We start from the raw sequence: 19,631 nt of genomic DNA, 5'->3' as shown, positions 1-19,631 counted from the left end.
AGAGAGAGAAAGAGAGCGAGCGCATGGCGGGGAGGGTCAGAGGAAGAAGCAGACTCCCTGCTGAGCAGGAGGTCCGATGTGGGACTCAGTCCTGGGACTCCAGGATCATGACCTGAGCCAAAGGCAGTTGCTTAACCAACTGAGCTACCCAAGTGCCCTCTCTGATCCTTTCTTGTCTTTGTGGCTTTTGGTCTCTCCTTTGCACTCAAAATGTCCTCTTTAATATTTCTCACAGGGCTGGTTTAGTGGTCATGAACTCCTTTATTTTTTTATTAGTCTGGGAAAACTCTTTATCTCTCCTTTTTTTCTGAATGAGAGCCTTGCTGGATGGAGTATTTTTGGTTGCAGATTTTTTCCATCCATCACTTTGAATATATCATGCCATGCTCTTCTGGATTGCCAAATTTCTGTTGAGAAATCTCCAGCTAGCCTTATGGGTTTTCCCTTATAAGTTAAGGACTTCCTTTGTTTGCTGCTTTTAAGATTTTTTTCTTTATCACTATATTTTGCAGATGTAATTATAATATATCTTGGTGTTGTCCTGGCTTTCTTGATATTGGTGGGAGTTCTGTGTGCCTCCTGGATCTGGGTATTTGCTTCCTTCCCCAGATTAGGGAAGTTTTCTGCTATTATTTCTTCAATAATATGTATATTTTTTAAATGTAATTTTATTACATTTAATGGAGTCACTGAGTTCCCTTAGTCTGTTCTCATGCTGCATAATTCTTCTTTCTCTCTTTTGTTCGCTTCATTATTTTCCATTATTTTGTGTTCTAGGTCACTAATTTATTCCTTTGCTTCTTCCATCCTGCTGTTCATTGCATCAAGCCTGTTTCCAATCTTATTTAATGCAGTCTTCATCTCTGATTGATTCTTTTTTAACTCTTTTATGTCTGTGGCAATAGTCTCACTGACGTCTTCTATTCTTTCCTGGAGTCTTATGAACTTGATTGTTGCTTTAAATTCTCTGTCAAGCATATCAGTTATATCAGTTTTGCTTAGATCTCTGGCCATGGCCTTATCTTGTTCTTTCATTAGGGATAAATTCCTCCATCTTGGCATTTTGTCTAAGTCTCTGCCCTCTCCTCTGTCTTATAAAAGCCAGTATGTCTTCTGCTCTTGAAAGTAATGGCCTTATGAAGAAGATGTCAAGTTCCCAGGGCCTGGTGCTTCAGGAAGTGTCTTTGGTGTGTGCTGTGTATATTCTGCTGTTGTGTTTTGGCTGCTCTGTGCTTCAGGCCAGTCATCTGCAGAAGCTCTCCTTGACTGCTGTGGGCAGTGTTTGGTCCCTGGCCTGAATGTGGTGAGTTTTAATTAGGTGTGCTCTGGTCTGCTTGTGTAATGAGACCTGACACCAATTCCACCAGAACTGAGGCCCTGCAGAACTGTCTGGTTGGGAGACAGTGTATGGGCAGGGGTTATGTTGGTGTTCTGGGGGGAGGGGCCCTCCATGCTTTGACTGAGGAGGGAAGCTTGACTGAGAAGGACAATCCGTCAGGGCATGGGAGTTGGGTGGGGTGGGGCTTGGTGTGTGCAAATTAAGCAGCCAGGGTCAGGACTGTGCTGCTTCCCACTGGTGGCCCTGTGTTTATTCTGAGGGGTGGGGAGGGAAATGGCACCAGCCAACTCCTTTGTTCCTGGGGAGGCATCTCTAAGAACGTTGCCTCTCAGGGACACACTCCAAGAAGAGTGAACAATGTCTCCCCCACTGTGTGCCCCAGATCACCATTTCCAAACTGTCCACCCCCAGGTTTTTTGTTTGCCCTCTCTCCAGGAGCAATGCAGTACCCTCTGAGCTCTATCCCAGCCAAGCTTGCTGAAATTTAAAACCCAGGCTTTAAGGCCTGCTGGTTGCAAGTATCATTGTGGGTTTTGATTTGAATTTCCCTGATGACTAATGACATCATATTTTCAAGCAACTGTTTTCTTTGAGGAAAATGTCTACTTTTCCACCCATTTTTAAAATTGGACTATTTGAGTGGCTTTTTGTTATTGAGTTATATTAGTTTTTATGTTTTTTAATTATTGCCCCTTTATCAGATATATGATTTGCAAATATTTCCTCCCATTCAGTAGGTTGCCTTTTCATTTTGTTGATAGTTTTGGCTGTGTGAAAGTTTTTTAGTTTGATGTAGTCCCACTTGTTCATTTTTGCTTTTGTTGCTTTTGCTCTAGGTGTCACATTAAAAAAATCATTGCCAAGACCTATGTCAGGGTACTTACTGCATATTTTTTCTTCTAGGAGTTTTATGGTTTAGGTCTTATGTTCAAGTCTTTAATTCATTTAGAGTTAATTTTTGTGTATGGTATAAAATAGAAATCCAGTTTCATTCTTTTGCATGTGGCTGTCCAGTTTTCCCAACACCATTATTGAAGAGACTGCCCTTTCCTCATTGTTCTTTTCTTTCTTTTTATTTATTTATTTATTTGAGAGAGAGAGAATGAGAGATAGAGAGCACAAGAGGGAAGAGGGTCAGAGGGAGAAGGAGACTCCCTGCTGAGCAGGGAGCCCAATGTGGGACTCGATCCCAGGACTCAAGGATCATGACCTGAGCCGAAGGCAGTTGCTTAACCAACTGAGCCACCCAGGCGCCCCCCTCATTGTTCTTTTCTATTGATATATATCTATTTTTATGCCAATACTATGCTCTTTTAATTGCTAAAGTTTTGTGATGTAGTTTGAAATCAGGGAGCATGATACCTCCAGCTTTGTTCTTCTTTCTCAAGATTACTTTGGCTAGTCTGTCTTTTACGATTCCATGCAAGTTTTAGGATTGTTTGTTCTAGTTCTGTGAAAAATGCCTTTGGAATTTTGATAGAGATTGTAGTGAATCTATAGATTGCTTGGTGTAATACAGACATTTTAATAATATTAATTCTGACCCATGAAAATGGGATATCTTTTATTTGTGTCTTCTTCCATTTCTTTTATCAAAGTTTTGAATTTTTCAATATACAGGTCTCTTACTTCCTTGGTTTAATTTGTTTAGGTATTTTATTCTTTATAATGTAATTGTAAATGAGATTGTTTTCTTTATTTCTCTTTCTGATAATCATTATTAGTATATAAGAGCACAATATGTTTTTGTGTATTGATTTTGTTACTTGCAATTTAATTTAATTTTTTATTTTAACAGTTTTTTATGTGCTCTTTAGGACTTACTATATATAATATTATGCCATCTGCAAATGGTTACAGTTTTACTTCTTCCTTTCAAATTTGGATACCTTTTTTTTTTTTTTTTTTTTTTATTTGAGACAGAGAGCATGAGAGGGAGGAGGGTCAGAGGGAGAAGCAGACTCCCTGCCGAGCAGGGAGCCCGATGCGGGACTCGATCCCGGGACTCCAGGATCATGACCTGAGCCGAAGGCAGTCGCCCAACCAACTGAGCCTTTTTATTTATCTTTCTTGCTTAATAGCTCTGGCTAGATCCTCTAATACTATTGAATAAGAGTGATGTAGTAGAAGGAAGGAAATAACAAAAATCATAGCTAAAATAAATGAAATAAAGATTAAAAAGACAATTGAAAAGAATCAATGAAACTAAGGGCTGATTCTTTGAGAAGATAAAGAAAATTCTCATACATTTATTTAGATTCACCAAAAAAGTCTCAAATACAATCATAAATGAAAGGAGATATTACAATTATACCAAATAAATACCAAGGATCATAAGAGACTACTATGAATAGTTATGCACTAACAAATTGGACAACCTAGAAGAAATGGATAAATTCCTAGAAATATACAATCTAACAAGACTGAATTATGATGAAAGAGAAAATCTGAATAGATCAATTACTATAAAAAGATTGAATTACTAATCTAAAACCTCCCAACAATCAAGACTTCAGGACCAGATGTCTGCACTGCTGAATTCTATGAAACATTCAAAGAATAATTAATACCAATTCCTTTCAAACTCTTCCCCCCCAAAAAAACAAACAAAACAAAAAACTAGAAGATGAGGGAACTCTTCCAAACTCATTTTACAAGGCTACTACTACCATGATACCAAAACCAGTAAAATATGCACAAAGAAAGAAAATTACAGCTCAGTATCCCTAATGAACATAGATGCAAAAATCCTCAAAATATTAGCAAATCAGATTCAACAATACATTAAAAAACATAAATTATGATCAAGTGGGATTTATTTCAGAAACACAAATAATTTCTAGTTTCATATTATTGTTGGAAAGATGCTTGATACGATTTCAGTCCTTTCAAATTTATTAAGACATGTGTTGTGGCCTAACATATGATCTATCTTGGGAGTATTCCATGTGCACTTGAGAAAAATGTGTATTGTTGCTTTAAGATGGAATGTTCTATAAATATCTGTTAAGTCCATTTTGTGTAATGTGTTGTTTAAGGCCAATGTTTCCTTATTGATTTTCTGTCTAGATGATCTATCCATTGATGTAAGTGGGGCATTAAAGTCTTCTATTATTTTACTGCTGTCATTTTCCCCCTTTAGGTCTATTAATATTTGCTTTACATATATAGGTGATCCCATGTTGGGTACATAAATATATACAATTGTTATATCTTTTTGTTGGGTTGACACCTTTATCATTATGTAATGCCCTTCTTTTTCTTTTAGTACAGTCTTTATTTTGAAGTCTTTTTTTAATCTAATATAAGTATAGGTACTATAGCTTTCTTTTGGTTTCCATTTGCATGGAATATCTTTTTCCATCCCTTCATTTTCACTCACTAACATCTAAAGTGAGTGTCTTGTAGGTCTTATAAAGATGAGTCTTGCGTTTTTATTCATTCAGCCACTCTATGTCTTTTACAAAGAGTATGAATTTTGAAGTGAGGCAGATCAGATACTAAATTCTAGCCCTACCACCGTTTATGACTCTGGTCTCTCTGAGCTTCAGTTTTATTATCTGAGAATTCGATGAAATATCTATGTCATTGAATTGCTATGAAGATAAAATGAGAACATTTGTAGGATACCTAGTATAGTATTGTAGCAAGCACTCAATACATGCTAGTTTCTCTTCCTCCTTAAAGGTAGACAGTTCAAAAAGCAAATAGAATTGGTTGTCTTCATGGGTAACATGTTGGGACATCAAATTGTACCCATATCACCACCAGTCATAAAAAAAAGTTCCCAAAATTTGGGAGTGTCACATTTTCTTTTCCCTACTTCCAAAAAGTGAATTGTTTATAGAACATTTTAATCTCCTTTAAAATTCTCTCTCTGATGTCCTGGAGGAAGGAGACTGTAATTCAATAGAAAACTATGAGTATTTCTACAACTTTGAGGTAAAGTGGCAGAGACTAATGAATGGAGAATCTTTTACATTGTGAATCTATAACAAAGATGGCAGTAGATAATCTCTAAAGTAGTTTTTCATGCTACAATTTCATGAACTATGAATATATACATATATATCTATATATCTATAAAGAGAGAGAATATATTACAGAGCCCTCATTAATTTTGTAATAAATATAAAGTCAGATCATACCAAGCAGAAGCTATTTTCACTGATTACTTTAATGTGATAATGGCTATTTCAGTTAATCCGTTGACTGTCAATTTAAATAGAGTATTCATCACCCAGAATTGTCATCTTTAAATGCTAATAGTATCATTTATTCACTCATTGAATGATGAATTAGTGATATCCAAACTATTTTGCAATCAGAGATACATCCTTGAAGGAGAGATAGGTGCTACTGTAATTGTGCTTTCCATCCCTCTATTTCAAAATGTCAGGCTCTATAGAACTTTATTTAAATTTTTTATTGAAGTATAATTAACATACAGTATTATATGAGTTTCAGTTGTACAATATAATGATTCAGTAATTCTATACATTACTCAGTACTCATCACAATAAGTGTACTCTTAATCTCATTTATCTATTTTACCCATCCCCTCACCCAACCTCCTCTGGCAACCACCAGCTTGTTCTCTGTACTTAATACTGTTTTTTTGTTTGTCTTTTTTTTTTTCTTTCTTTCTTTGTTTTGTTTCTGAAATTCTACATATGAGTAAAATCATATGGTACTTGTTTTTCTCTGTCTGACTTAATTCACTTAGCATTACACCCTCTAGCCCTGTCCATGTTGCTGCAAAGGACAAAATCTCATTCTTTTTTTTTCTTTCTTTTTTAATTTCATTTATTTACTTGAGAGACAGAGACAGTGAGAGAGAGCATGAGTGGGGAGGAGACAGAGAAACAGGCTCCCCACTGGGCAGGGAACCCCATGTGGGGCTCCATCCCAGAACCGTGGGATCATGACCTGAGCTGAAGGCAGACACTTAACCAACTGAGCCACCCAGGCGTCCCCTCATTCCTTTTCAAAGCTGAGTAATATACCATTGTGTGTTTGTGTATGTGTGTGTATACACACACCACTTCTTTATTCATCTGTGGATGGACACCGGGTTGTGTCCATCTTGTAAATAATGCTGCTATTGTAAATAATGCTGCAATAAACATAGGGGTGTGTATATCTTTTCAAATTAGTTTTTCTTTTCTTTGGGTAAATAACTGAGTAGTGGAATTACTGCATCATACGGTAACTCTATTTTTAATTTTTCAGGAACATTCATACTGTTTTCCACAGTGGCTACACCAGCTTGCATTCCCCCAACAGTGAGTGAGGGTTCCTTTTTCTCTACATCCTTGCCAACACTTGTTAACTCCTGTCTTTTTGATGAAAGCTGTTCTGACAGGTGTGAGGTGATAACATAATGTATAATTTGCACTTCCCTGATAATTTGTAATGTTGAGCATCTTTTCTGTTGACCCTGTATGTGTATGTGTATTCAGGTCTCCTGCCCATTTTTATTCAGATTATTGAGGTGTTGAGTTGTATAAACTCTTTATATTTTTTTGAATATAAACCCCCTTATAGAATATATCATTTGCAAATATCTTCTTCCATTCAGTAGGTTCCATATCATTTTATTGATGGTTTCCTTCACTGTGCAAAACTTTTTGTTTTGATGTAGTCCCAATAGTTTAATTTTGCTTTGTTTCCCTTACCTGAGGAGACCTCTAAAAAAAAGTGTTTCTATAGCCAATGTCAAAGAAATCACCATCTATGTTTTCTTCTAGGGGTTTTATGGTTTCAGGTCACACATTTAAGTCTTTTATATATTTTGGGTTTTTGTGTATAGTGTAAGAAAGTGGTTCGATTTCTTTTTTTGCATGTACTTGTCCAGTTTCCCAGCACCATTTGTTGAAGAGACTCTTTTTCTCATTGGATATTCTTGCCTACTTTGTCATAGATTAATTGATCATAGTAGCATGGGTTTATTTCTGGGCTCTCTATTCTGTTCCACTGATTTTGTGTCTTTTTTTTGTGCCAGTACCATACTGTTTTGACTGCAGTAGATTTATAGTATATTTGGAATCTGGAATTGTGATACTTTCACCTTTATTCTCCTTTCTCAAGATTGCTTCGGTTATTTGGGACCTTTTGTGGTTCTGTATAATTTTAGTATTATTCTAGTTCTGTGAAAAATGTTGTTGGGGGGCACCTGGGTGGCTCAGTCGGTTTGGTGGCTGCCTTTGGCTTGGGTCGTGATCCCAGGGTCCTGGGATCGAATCCCACATTGGGCTCCCTGCTCAGCGGAGAGCCTGCTTCTCCCTCTCCCTCTGCCTGCCTCTCTGCCTACTTGTACTCTCTATCTCTATGTCAAATAAATAAATAAAATCTTTTTAAAAAATGTTGTTTGTATTTTGATTGGGATTGCATTCAATGTGTAGATTGCTTTGGGTATGGACATTTTATCAGTATTTCTTCTTCTCATCTACCAGCATAGAATATCTTTCCATTTGTGTCATCTTTAATTTCTTTTATCAGTGTTTTATAGTTTTTCAAATACAAATTTTTCACCACCTTTGTTGTGTTTATTCCCAGGTATTTTTATTCTTTTTGGCACTTTTGTAAATGGGAGTATTTTCTTAATTTCTCTTTCTGCTACTTTGTTATTAGTGTATAGAACTGCAACCAATGTCTGTATGCTAATTTTGTATCCTGTGACTTTACTGAATCCTTTATCAGTTATTATAGTTTTGGTAGGGTCTTTATGATTTTCTATATATAGTATCATGTCATCTACAAATAGTGAAAACTTTACTTCTTTCCTACTAATTTGGCTGTCTTTTATTCCTTTTACTTGTCTGATTGCTGTGGCTAGGACTTCCAGTACAATGTTGAATAAAAGCAGTGAGCATAGACATCCTTGGCTTGTTCCTGATCTTAGAGGGAAAGTTCTCAGTTTTTCATCATTGAGAATAATGGTAGCTGCAGGTTTTTCATAGATAGCCTTTATTATGTTAAGGTATGTTCCCTCTAAACCTATTTTGTTGAGGGTTTTTATTATGAATGTATGTTGTACTTTATCAGATGCTTTTTCTGCATCTTTTGAGATGATCATATGGTTTTTATTTTTTTCACTTGTTAATGTGATGTATCACATTGATTGATTTACAAATATTGAACAACTTGTGCATCCCTGGAATAAATCCCACTTGATCATAGTGAATGATTTTTTAAATGTATTATTAGATTCAATTTGTTAATATTTTTGTTAGAATTTTTGCATCTTTGTTCATCAGAGATAGGACTGTAGTTTGTTGTTGTTGTTGTTGTTGTTTTAGTGTTCTTATCTGGTTTTGCTGTCAGAGTAATGCTGATGTCACAGAATGATTTTGGAAGCTTTTCTTCCTCTTCTATTTTTTGAAATAGTTTGAGAAGATAGGTATTACCTGTTCTTTAAGTGTTTGATAGAATTTACCAGTGAAGCCATCTGGTCCTGGATTTTTGTTTGTTAGGGGTTTTTTTTAATTGCTGATGTAATTTCATTGCTGGTAATTGGTCTGTTCAAATTTTCCATTTCTCTGGATTCACTTTTGGAAGATTGTATGTTTCTAGAAGTTTACTTATTTCTTCTAGCTTGTCCAATGTGTTGGCATATCGATTTTCATTGTATTCTCTTATAATCCTTTGTAGTATGTGGTGTCAGTTGTTTTTTTTCTTCTTTCATCTCCAATTTTATATATTTGAGTCCTCTCACTTTTTTTCCTTGGTGAGTCCCTTAAAGGTCTGTCAATTTTTTCAATCTTCCTTCACTTCTGAATGATAACCTTGCCAGGTAGAATATTCCTGGTTAGAAGTTGTTTTCTTTCAGTATTTTGAATATATTGATCTACTCCTGTTTGACCTGCAATTTTTCTACTAAAAAAATCTGCTTTTAGTCTTAAGGGGGTTCCTTTATATATAAAAACTTTTTTATTGCTGCTTTTAGGATTCTCTCCTTGTCTTTCACTTTTGACATTTCAATGATAGCATATCTTGTTGTCCCTCTTTTTTGGAACTCTGTGGACTTCCAGGATCTGGATGTTTGTTTCCTTCCCCAAGTTATGGAAGTTTTCAGCCTTTAGCCATTATTTCTTCAAATATGATTTCTGCCCCTTTTTTCTCTCCCTTCTTCTACTGGGACCACTATTATGCAAATGTTAGAGTCTGTTTAATGTTGTTCAATAAGCACCTTAAGCTGTTTACTTTTTTTCATTCTTCTTAAATTTTTGCTGCTCTGATTGGAGGAGTTCCACTGCCCTGTCTTCAAGTTGACTGATCCTTGTTTTGCTTTATCTGTTCTGCTATTGAACCCCTCTACTGTGTTTTTCAGTTCAGTTAAGGTATTCTTCAGCTTTGTAACTTTGATTTGGTACTTATCTTTTTACTTTTATCTAAGTTCTTACTGTGTTCATCCATTCTTCTCCCCAGTTGGGTGAGCATCTTTATGACCACTCCTTTGAACTTTTTATCAGGTAAATTATTTACTCTGTTTCACTGAGATTTTTATTCTGAGGTTTTGTCTTGTTCTTCCAGTTGGAACGTATTCCTGTTCATTTTGCTTGACTCCCTGTGTTGGTTTCTATACAGTAGATGAAACAACCACCTTTTCCAGTCTTGAAGAAGTGACCACATATAGGAGATGAAACTTTTCATTCAACCCTGCCTCAGTTCTTTGTTGTGTCTCAAACCTGTGTGCTTATCCAAGCAACCTGTTATGTTTTTTATAGCTCCCGGTAGTTTAGGATGTGCCAATACCTGTCAGTGTCCCCAAGGGGAGGATTTCAGCACTTAGAGTCAGGCTGACTAATTTGGCTAAACCTTTAGACATCTCCTTTTAAAAATATGCAAATATATACATCCCCATGGGACCACAACTATACACCCTGCTGTCGACCTGAGTCAGGTGATCTGAAGGTGTCTCCTGGGTGGCAGTCACAGAAATCAACTCCAAATGAGTGTATGAGCTCTTTTCTGTGTGATACTGGCAAGCTGGAGCAAGGAGGAGGGAGAGCATCAAGATGAGTGTCCACAGCCTACATTCCTGAGAGTAGCTCCACAGGTCACTAAAGGTGTTCCAAATCTGAAGCCTGCTTTTCAGGCCAAAGCTCTAGGACAAGCAGAGAGGTCTTTATAGAAAGACTGAGGAGTTTTCTCAACAAACTTTCCATTTATGCCATATTACTGAAGGGTATATTTATTTATCGCCAATTATCTCCCACTTGAGATTCTGATGGAACTTAATTTTACCTTCTTGCATGCCCACATAAATCCCTTGCTCACTAATCTAGGATAATAAAGAGTTAGAGTGACTCTGGCTACTTCATAGGTCAGCTAGGGGCCCTGAACTGTGGTCAAACTATCTGAGCTGCCTATTACTTAATATGAATAATTAAATGAGACTTAATAAGCTTAGTATAAAGCAGGCTTCACCCAACATGCTTTATACAAAATTTGAAATTATTCCTTAAATACCTTCTATATCTAGTTAAATAGACATGATAGTATACACTTAGATTTATTTATTGGTCTTTTCAATTTGTAAAAGGTGAAGAATTTTTTTTTTTAAAGATTTTATTTATTTGACAGAGAGGGAACAAAAGCAGGGGGAGTGGGAGAGGGAGAAGCAGGCTTCCCACTGAGCAGGGAGCCCAATGCGGGGCTCGATCCCAGGACCCTGGGATCATGACCTGAGCCGAAGGCAGACGCTTAATGACTGAGCCACCCAGGTGCCCTAAAAGGTGAAGAATTAAGTCTGGTGTCTTATACCAAAAAACAGCTTTATATATATAGATAATTTGCATTTTAGTTCTATTGTGTTTTTGTACGTTTGTTTGATTGCTTTTGTTCTGCAGATGCACAGTCATGATTCTGGGGTTATGATACACTGTCCTTGTTGGCCCATTCATAGCCTGCTTGATTTCTTTCCTTCCTAATTCCTTCCCTTATTTCATTAGTTATCTTTTTTTTTTTAATAATAGAATAACCATTCACAAATCTAAAACAAAACCTAAGAATTATTTTACAATAGCCTGTATTTAACCATTTGGTTTACTTTGTCTAATGCCTTTCTTTGCCTTCTGCTAACTTGAATTTAGCATTGTTCTGAATCCTATTTAATTATTTACTAAATTTCCTTTTTATATAGTTTACTGTATCTATATGCATTCATAAAAGTATGTATTTTTAGTTTTAATTCTAAAAAAAAGACTTCATGTTGTATGTAATCATTGGCATTGATTGATGAATCTGTTGACTTTGCTTTCATGCATATCAGTGCATATTAATGTATTTCTCTTGTTTTAACTACTGGATAATATTCCATTGAATGAAGATAACACTATTTACCCACTTTCTAATTTAGGAGCATTTGGGGTTTTGCTATTTATTACAAGCAGTGATAATATGGATATTCTTGAATTAATAGATGTTCCCTCTTGCCCAAATACAATGGTTTCTTTTGGGTATATACTTAGAAGTACAATTAGTACATTATAGGATACTTATAAGATACTTGTTTATATTTATTATGAATATTTGTCAGGTTTTAGTTTTTATGATTTAAAACTACTAAAATAAAAGAAATAGATGGTTTCTTCTTCAAGGGTGTTTTGAAAATAATATGATCTATATTTAGATTGGAAAAAGTTCAGGTGTAGATGAATGTAGAAAAGTTACTTATAAATGGGGCTTCTTGTACTTTGAGAAGCTCATTGTCATGATACTCTTTGTGTCTTTGTAGTCACTAAGAAGTAAATCATCTTAATTGTAAATCAATTACATTGATACAGTTATAAACCAACATTTGGCAGGTAAATGATGCTATAAGGAGATAAACAAAGATCAATTTTATCTAGAAATATTCAAAACGTTTACTCCATCATAAAGAAAAACTTTCAGAGAAGACCTCTGTATTCTTAACTATACTGCTTCTTCCTTTATTAACATTTATTTTAGCATTTTAGATTTTCAGTATTTTCTAAAATGTTTTATGTTTAATGATTTTATATTATTTCTACCCATTTAATCACTTTCACAATTCCTAGGATGCCAGTAATTTTATTTTCAAAAATGAAGTTCTTGAAATTCAAATTATGTTGAATCTTCTGGCAGCAGGGTTCAAATCATCAAATCTAGTTCTTGTTATGTAATTGCCTATTCAGAAGTGTACAGTGCTTGTAAACATGGCCTCGACAATATATACTTTTTGACATTCTAATGGATTTTCCATATTACCTCTAAGTAGGAACTAGACTTGATGATAGTCCTTCAGACTATTAATAAATTCTGCCATCATTCTGCCATAAATGATCACATTTACTACTATGCTTTCTTTGCCCCATTTTGAGGAGAAAATATAGATAAAATATTTTTGCATATAATCCCTTTGAGTGCACATTAACATTTGTTATGAATTTTCCTTTGTACTATCGGCAGAAGTTTCCATGAGCCAAAAAGGGCTTATCTGTTCTTTGAATGATTAAAGGGTTGAAGCAGCCACAGTAAAGAGTGATTGGAGAAAGTGAAGCAAAAGTAAACTAAGCCCTACTTCTTACTCCTGATTTTCATATACTGATGCTCTTCCCCATTTTGGTAACCCCCTTTTCATTCTCTTGAGCTGGTAAGGGCCCTGATAAACTTTCACATGTGTAAAATAATGTAGCAATCAGTATTAGTCTGCGTTGTCTTACTGGTTCTTTTTTCTTACCACCAGAATTACCTCATAGGAAATAATAAATGAAATCTCACCACTTTTTTCATTCATCTATTCAGTAGTCAATCAAAATTACATGAGCCCAATATGTAAGTCCTACTATATCCTATCCTTTTTATTTTTACTATGTCTGAGCAATGCATATAACTTCCATTAAGACATTCTTTTCTCTAAACAGCATTTTCTTTTAGAAAAAGAAATACATGATACTTTTGTCACTGATAGCTGTACAATCCTTGATGCAGAAGTGTTCTTTAAGAACCTAGTTAAAAACTGTAATAACTGATGTTTGTCAAGGGTGGAAAGGTTTGAAGTTTCTATTGACAGTCTATACAACAGAAATGAGTTGGAATACAAAATTTTACTTATAAAGTGGAAAGTGGAATATATTTTGCACAAAAATTATGTATATGGAGATAAGATTTTTCATCAGGACAAAAAGTCATGTTAATCCAAAATGAATCCAATGTACCATGCACTGTTATTTGACATATACCTACTTGCAATTGGTAACTTTCTTTTTTCCCTAAGGAATTCAGCTCATTCTCTACCTAAGCAATAGCATTTGAAAATAAGATAGCTACATAAGTGAATACAACCCCCTACATAATTAGATTGCAGATCTGTATTAGGTCATTGATTCTGTGAAATAAAGGAAAGGAGTTTCCTGGACTGAAAGTGATATTGGGTGCTTCAGACTCTTATTCACTCACCTACTTGAGCGTAGATCATTCACAGTTTGGGACACTGATGGCCATTGAAGAATATTCTCTGAGGCTTCTAACTCCAATGTGTGGGAGAGAATGAGGAAATCAGTAGCTTTCATCAATTAATGCAGCAATGTAGTCAGTAATTACCGATCACTTACTACTTGCCAGAAATATAGTATTTAACTGTGCTACACATCAGAGTCTGTTTTGAAAGACTCTTCCAAAGTGTTCAAAGTGTAGTGGCCAAATATTAAGCCCACCTACATTAATTTAGATTGAAAAAAAAAGTAGTTCTAGCTCAGCCAGTCAACTATGTGTGACTTGGGCTTATTGCTTAATTTTTCTCGTATCTGTTTTGTCATCTATAAAATGAGGGCAATAACTAGATAGTATCAAGATTCTTTTAAGTTCAACAATATTTGGACATTTTTAAATACACAAACTAGAAAGTATGAATGATGGCTCAATGAAGTCAATAGTGCATTTCTGTAATAAGCTCTTTTATTGCAAGATTGCAAGATTCATGGGTAAAAATCAGTGCAACTGATGTCTGTCCAGAGGAGGAGAGTGGACTGCCAATGAGATCATCAGCATTTGGAATCACAAGGTCCAAGGGACATGCAGAATTAGAGTTCAGTCCAGGCAGGTTACATTGGAAGATGATGGGTACAGGGTAGCTTATGTTTCAAGGAGTAGTGTTCTTTAGTGCAAGGTGACTAACAAAGTTATAGTTCACAAGAACTCTTGTGATTGATGCAGATATCAGCTAGTAGTTGGAATGTCATTAGACGCTAGGGGAACTGTAAGAGAAAAATACTGGAAGAATGGTCCAGGCTTGTTATGGAGGGCACTAAGAGGAACAAACAAGGGTAACAGGACCACAGGTCAATGGGCATATTAGTTAGGGGTCAGCAGTTCTAAGCTACAGAAATCATCTCTGATTAACATAAACAGAAAAGCAATGTCATTTAAGAAAATCTGTTAACTGATAGATTGAACTGAAAAGCTGAAAAATCAGGTTTAGAAAAAGGCAGAAAGCAGGTAGTTTTGGGAGGCTAGCAGCAAAAATTGCTCAACAATCTCATTAGTGTTGCTGCCATAGTGAATAAGCTACAGCTGATTTCAGTGATTCTGCACAGGATTCAGACTTGAGAGAGGGAATTTCCAATTGGCTTAACTGGTGTCATGCGAATACCTTTCAGCTAGGAAAGAAGGCATCTTGATTTTTTTAGTATTAAAAAAGACTGTGCACAATGGGGCAAGGACATAGGACACAAAAGGAAATTAAGAGGTTATTTCCAAATGGAGAACTATTATCCACTGTCCTGGTAGCATTCAGGATGAGAATCCAGATTCAATGGGGAACCAGAATGACAATCAAGAGCAAGGGCAAAAAGTCTGGCAGGTGAACGGTGTACAAAGCATTTGTTTGCCTTGGGTGCAGTGATATGAAATCCATTCCTGAGCTCTCTGGTTGGTAGGAAAGAGTCCTCTTAAATATACCACTATGTCTTACTGAATCAAGACCTCTGAAGGGCTGATTGGTTTATAGCAGGTCAGCAAATTAAATTTTCTAATAAAGCATGTTGCACAGTTTCTAGCATGTAGAAATTATGGTTAACATTTATTGATTATCAATCAGCTCTGTTTTTTGTTTGTTTGTTTTGTTATATAATTGGAGTAAACATTCTCTCAGTCTAGTCTCTGGTGTGTTCTTTCTTAGATGTTATCGAGTTGTGAGATAAGGTGCTTGATCAGCTGTGGTGAACTCTACTTCTTGTTCATGGGCCACTGTGGAAGGGAATGAGCCACACATTTTAAAGGCCCGTGGTTACTCCTCTCAGAAGAATTTCCTGACTGGAGTTCTCCAAGAGAGGACGGTCATGACAGGGCCATTCTGGGGCCTGCTTCATATCCTTGACGCAAGTTAGGGCAAAAAGGCACCAAAGGTATAGCCAATACTTGTGGAAGGACCCCTTAAAGACCACAAGGTAAAGTAAGGGAGACTTTTCCTCCCCCCAAACTTTAAAAAATTAGTTTCAAAAGATTTGGATCTCTTTTTATAAAATGAATGTTGAATTTCAGTGTATGTGAGAGAGAAATAAGAACAAATACATCCTTTTCCTTGCTGGTTGAGTGTCTGGCATTTCTAATGCTCCTGAAAACATTCATCATTCATGAAAATGTCTTAGTAGTTATGTCGTTAAAGTTAAAGCAGTGATAGCTCTGTTCATTCATTATGTTGGGGTGCTGTCCTTAGGCAACTTGGAGCTCACAGTAACATGGTGAAGACGCAACATGGTGGAAATAAATTAAACAGAAGAGTTGAGAAGAAACCATCATTTATTAATTAATTATTTATTATCACACCATATTCCAGAAGGATTTAAAGAAGGTAGAATTTCATCTCTAGGTCTGAGAAATAGAACAATATATTTATAACTAAGCTATATTTGCCTTACCTATAAAAACAGATCTCTGGGAAAAAGATGAACATTCTGATATTATTCGGGGGTGCCCACTTAAGAGTAAAGTAACATCATATCTGCATCTCTCTGCATTTTCATCATTCTATACCAGGACTGAACAGAAAGCTATAATTAATTTATAGCTCATAAAGTTGGATTATAATAACTTTTTTAAAAATGCCACCAATAGGGAGTAATTTTAGTGAAGCAACTAAAAAATGAATGTAAAGATGCTAATTATTTAAAGTGTTATTAAGGTTGACAGATACTTTTTAACTTTGTTACTCATTTATTTTTTTAAAAGCTTTATTTTTAAAGAGAGGGGGGAGGGGTGGAGGGAGAGGGAGAGAAAGAATCTCAAGCAGACTCTCTGCTGAGAGTGGAGCCCCACATGGGGCTCGATCGCATGACCCTGAGATCATGACTTGAGCTAAAACCAAGAGTGGGACACTTAACCGACTAAGCCACCCAGGTGTCCCAAATTTGTTACTCCTTTTAAATGAATCAGGAATAACTAAATATCCCCAAATCCTACTTTGGAATTTTAAGGCACATTGAGAGAAAGCTAAAAAAAATTCAGTTAAGTAATGTGGGTTGATTGAATTTCTACTTTCTCAATGCTTTTATATGTATTAAGCCCTTCTGTTCAGTAAAAACCATGATTATAGCAGTGGTTCCCAAACATTAGTGGGTATCAGAATCACTAAAAGAACTTGATAAAACAGATTTCTGGACTCCACCTGACCCTTTCTGATTCTGAAGTAGATCTGGAATGGGGCCCAAGAATTTGTATTTCTAACGGATTTGAGTTTTGCTGATGATGCTGGCCTGGGGACAGTGTTTGAGAACCACTGCTTTACATTATATATCAGAGACAAATGAAGTTAATGTTATCTGTAAATCTTGATGCCCCTGTGGATTGGCTATGGAACATTTAGTACTACTGACTGAGAAACAGCAAAAGTTCCCTAACCTGTAAGCAGCTACAACAAAAATTAGATTAAAATATAAAAAAAATTATAAATTCAGAGTATATATCCATGAATTATGAAATTATTTCAATGCCTTGAATGTTAAACTTGTATTATCTTTATACAAGCTTTGTTCCCCATAATAATAGATTCTTAAAACTAGTTAAAGGACTTTCATATTAAAGGAAAAACAAAAAAGAGGCTGAGGTCATTTCCTATGTGTCAATCAGACCCCATAATATTTAGGCAGTTTTTAAAAGAGCAGCCTGTTCATTAACCGGATGAATTTAGTGCTGTCCAATTCTATAAATAATTTAAGAAGAATGAATTGGCTTTCAATAATAAAAATCCTTTCTTCTTTTTTTTCAAAATTAGGTAAATGTTATCACTCTAATTATCCCCTTCAGCAAATACAAGCTATTGATGTTGTTGGGTCATTATAGTGACCACAAAAACAAAGTTCTGCTTTATACATTTGATAAAAGCTAAAACTTACTATGTTTATTTTTCATATATGCAAATAACTGGTTTGTGCACAGTTGGTGCTTAATATTTGATGAATAAACAAAACCAAGTTATCATAAGCCAGAGCCATCAATATTTTAAAAAAATCTACAAATTCACATAAAAATCTGGAAACATAAATGCCTTTTTTTCCATGCCACCCTCGGATAACTGCTCTTATCTACAGGACGCGCACAAGTAAGATGGAAAAGTACAAGTTTGTAAAAGAATTGCATTAAGTACCACCAATATCTATTTTTAGATCCAAGGATAAAACAGATTTGTTTTCTCTTCCCACCGGGCTGAGCACTGCAGCCTGATAGTTCACCTACCCCCTCTTTAAAGAGAGCTTTGTACTTTTTAGAACTTAATTGTTCAAAGAGGATCGGTCATTTACCTAAAGAGTCTTTACTACAGTAAAATGCTACAGTGTAGAAAAGAACAAATATGCTGTTGTTCTGAGATGGTGGTAGATAGGAGAGCTACTCTGCAGGGGCTGAAGAATCCAAAATAAGCCAATAGCTGCTATGGTATAAGATTTGTAGTTGAGGGCATATAAAGCTTTGGTGATAATTCCCAAGAAGTGGTATTTATGAAACTTTCATGAAGTGCTAGCAATGTTTTAATGAAGACGGAGTGTAGCAGATTAATGAGGAATGTGGACTTCGAAGACAGAATTCCTGGGGGTGAAACCTAAGTCTTCCACTTCTTGGTGGTGTGATACTGGGCGAGCTGTTGAACATTCCTTTGCCTGAGTTCCTCATCTCTAAAATGGACATAATAATGTTACTTACCACATAGGGTTGTTGGGAGAATTAAATGAGTAAATACATGTAAAGGCTTAGCCTGGTGTCTATTATACCTACTATATGAATGTTTGCACTATCATTTTTATCATTTATCATTTCTTCCATTTTTAGTATTGCCTCGTGGTCCTCTTTATTTCCCATCCTATTCTAAAATCAATTTCAGCACTGCCTAATTTCTACTGTCTCCATTAGTCTTACACCCTGAATTTTAATTGAGAAGTTAGACATTAATCAAATCTTAATTGCTACATTTTTAAATCATCTTAATTCTAGTTTAAATCATTCATTCATTCTCTATCTTATACCACTTTTTTGAAACAGAGATATAAATGTCTCATTTTATCTCCTTATTCACCAGCAGTTTTAGACCTCAATACTAAATGTACTGCACAGTTAACACTGTTAGAGACTGAAACACTGAAACAAATTTTCCTGGCTTGAAGACTTCCACAACTTTCCTGATCAGGTCATCATAGGAGGTCTGACTTAAGTTTGTTTTAAAGCTAACATAAGAAAATTCTGGTTCTGGAGTGATGTGAATAGTCCAATAAGTTCCATCCGATTTCATTCCATTCATCGAATACCCACAAGGATTGAAAAGTGTGGCATCAATGACAGAACCTGGTATCAGGTCACGAATTCCACTCTCACGAGTGACATCCTTTGCAGTAACACCATCTTTCATGTAGAACTGGTCCATAACTGCTGGGTCAAGCTCACTCATCAGAATTTCCAGGGTTTGATCTGGCTGACTGATTACCCGAGTCTCTGGGAAATCCAAAGTATACAAGTACCAACAGTCAGAATTCATACGTCCCATACAATATGCTGCTCCATTTGGGAAAATTGCATTAAGAAACTCTATTTCTTCCTGGAAATTCCGGTGTGGGTACCCTTGGTGAGAAGGCTTCATGAAATTCTTACAAGAATAAAAGAAGCTTTGAATCGAATCAAACCCACTGTAATCCCTAGCAAGTTTCAACAGGGGAACCAGTGCTTTCAGCAAGAGGGTGGTACCACATGTCTTCAAAATGAAACGTCTCTTGGAGACAAACATGAAGGGTTAAGCATCCTATAATTGATTAAATTTAAGTGTTTACAAAAAATAATATCAAAT

At 35.7% G+C, this 19,631-nt stretch overlaps 1 pseudogene; it reads right to left on the bottom strand.

The window, feature by feature from the left end:
* Positions 1 to 18,875: 18,875 nt before the first annotated feature.
* LOC102743547 (S-adenosylmethionine decarboxylase proenzyme 1 pseudogene) lies at positions 18,876 to 19,589 on the bottom strand (annotated as a pseudogene).
* Between the last annotated feature and the right edge of the window lie 42 nt (positions 19,590 to 19,631).

The sequence above is a fragment of the Leptonychotes weddellii genome, chromosome 8 (assembly GCF_054177405.1).
Source record: "Leptonychotes weddellii isolate Sample4059 chromosome 8, ASM5417740v2, whole genome shotgun sequence".
In the NCBI taxonomy this organism is placed as follows: Eukaryota; Metazoa; Chordata; class Mammalia; order Carnivora; family Phocidae; genus Leptonychotes; species Leptonychotes weddellii.
Note: the sequence above shows the minus strand (reverse complement) of the source record. Positions and strands in the feature narration are given on the sequence as shown.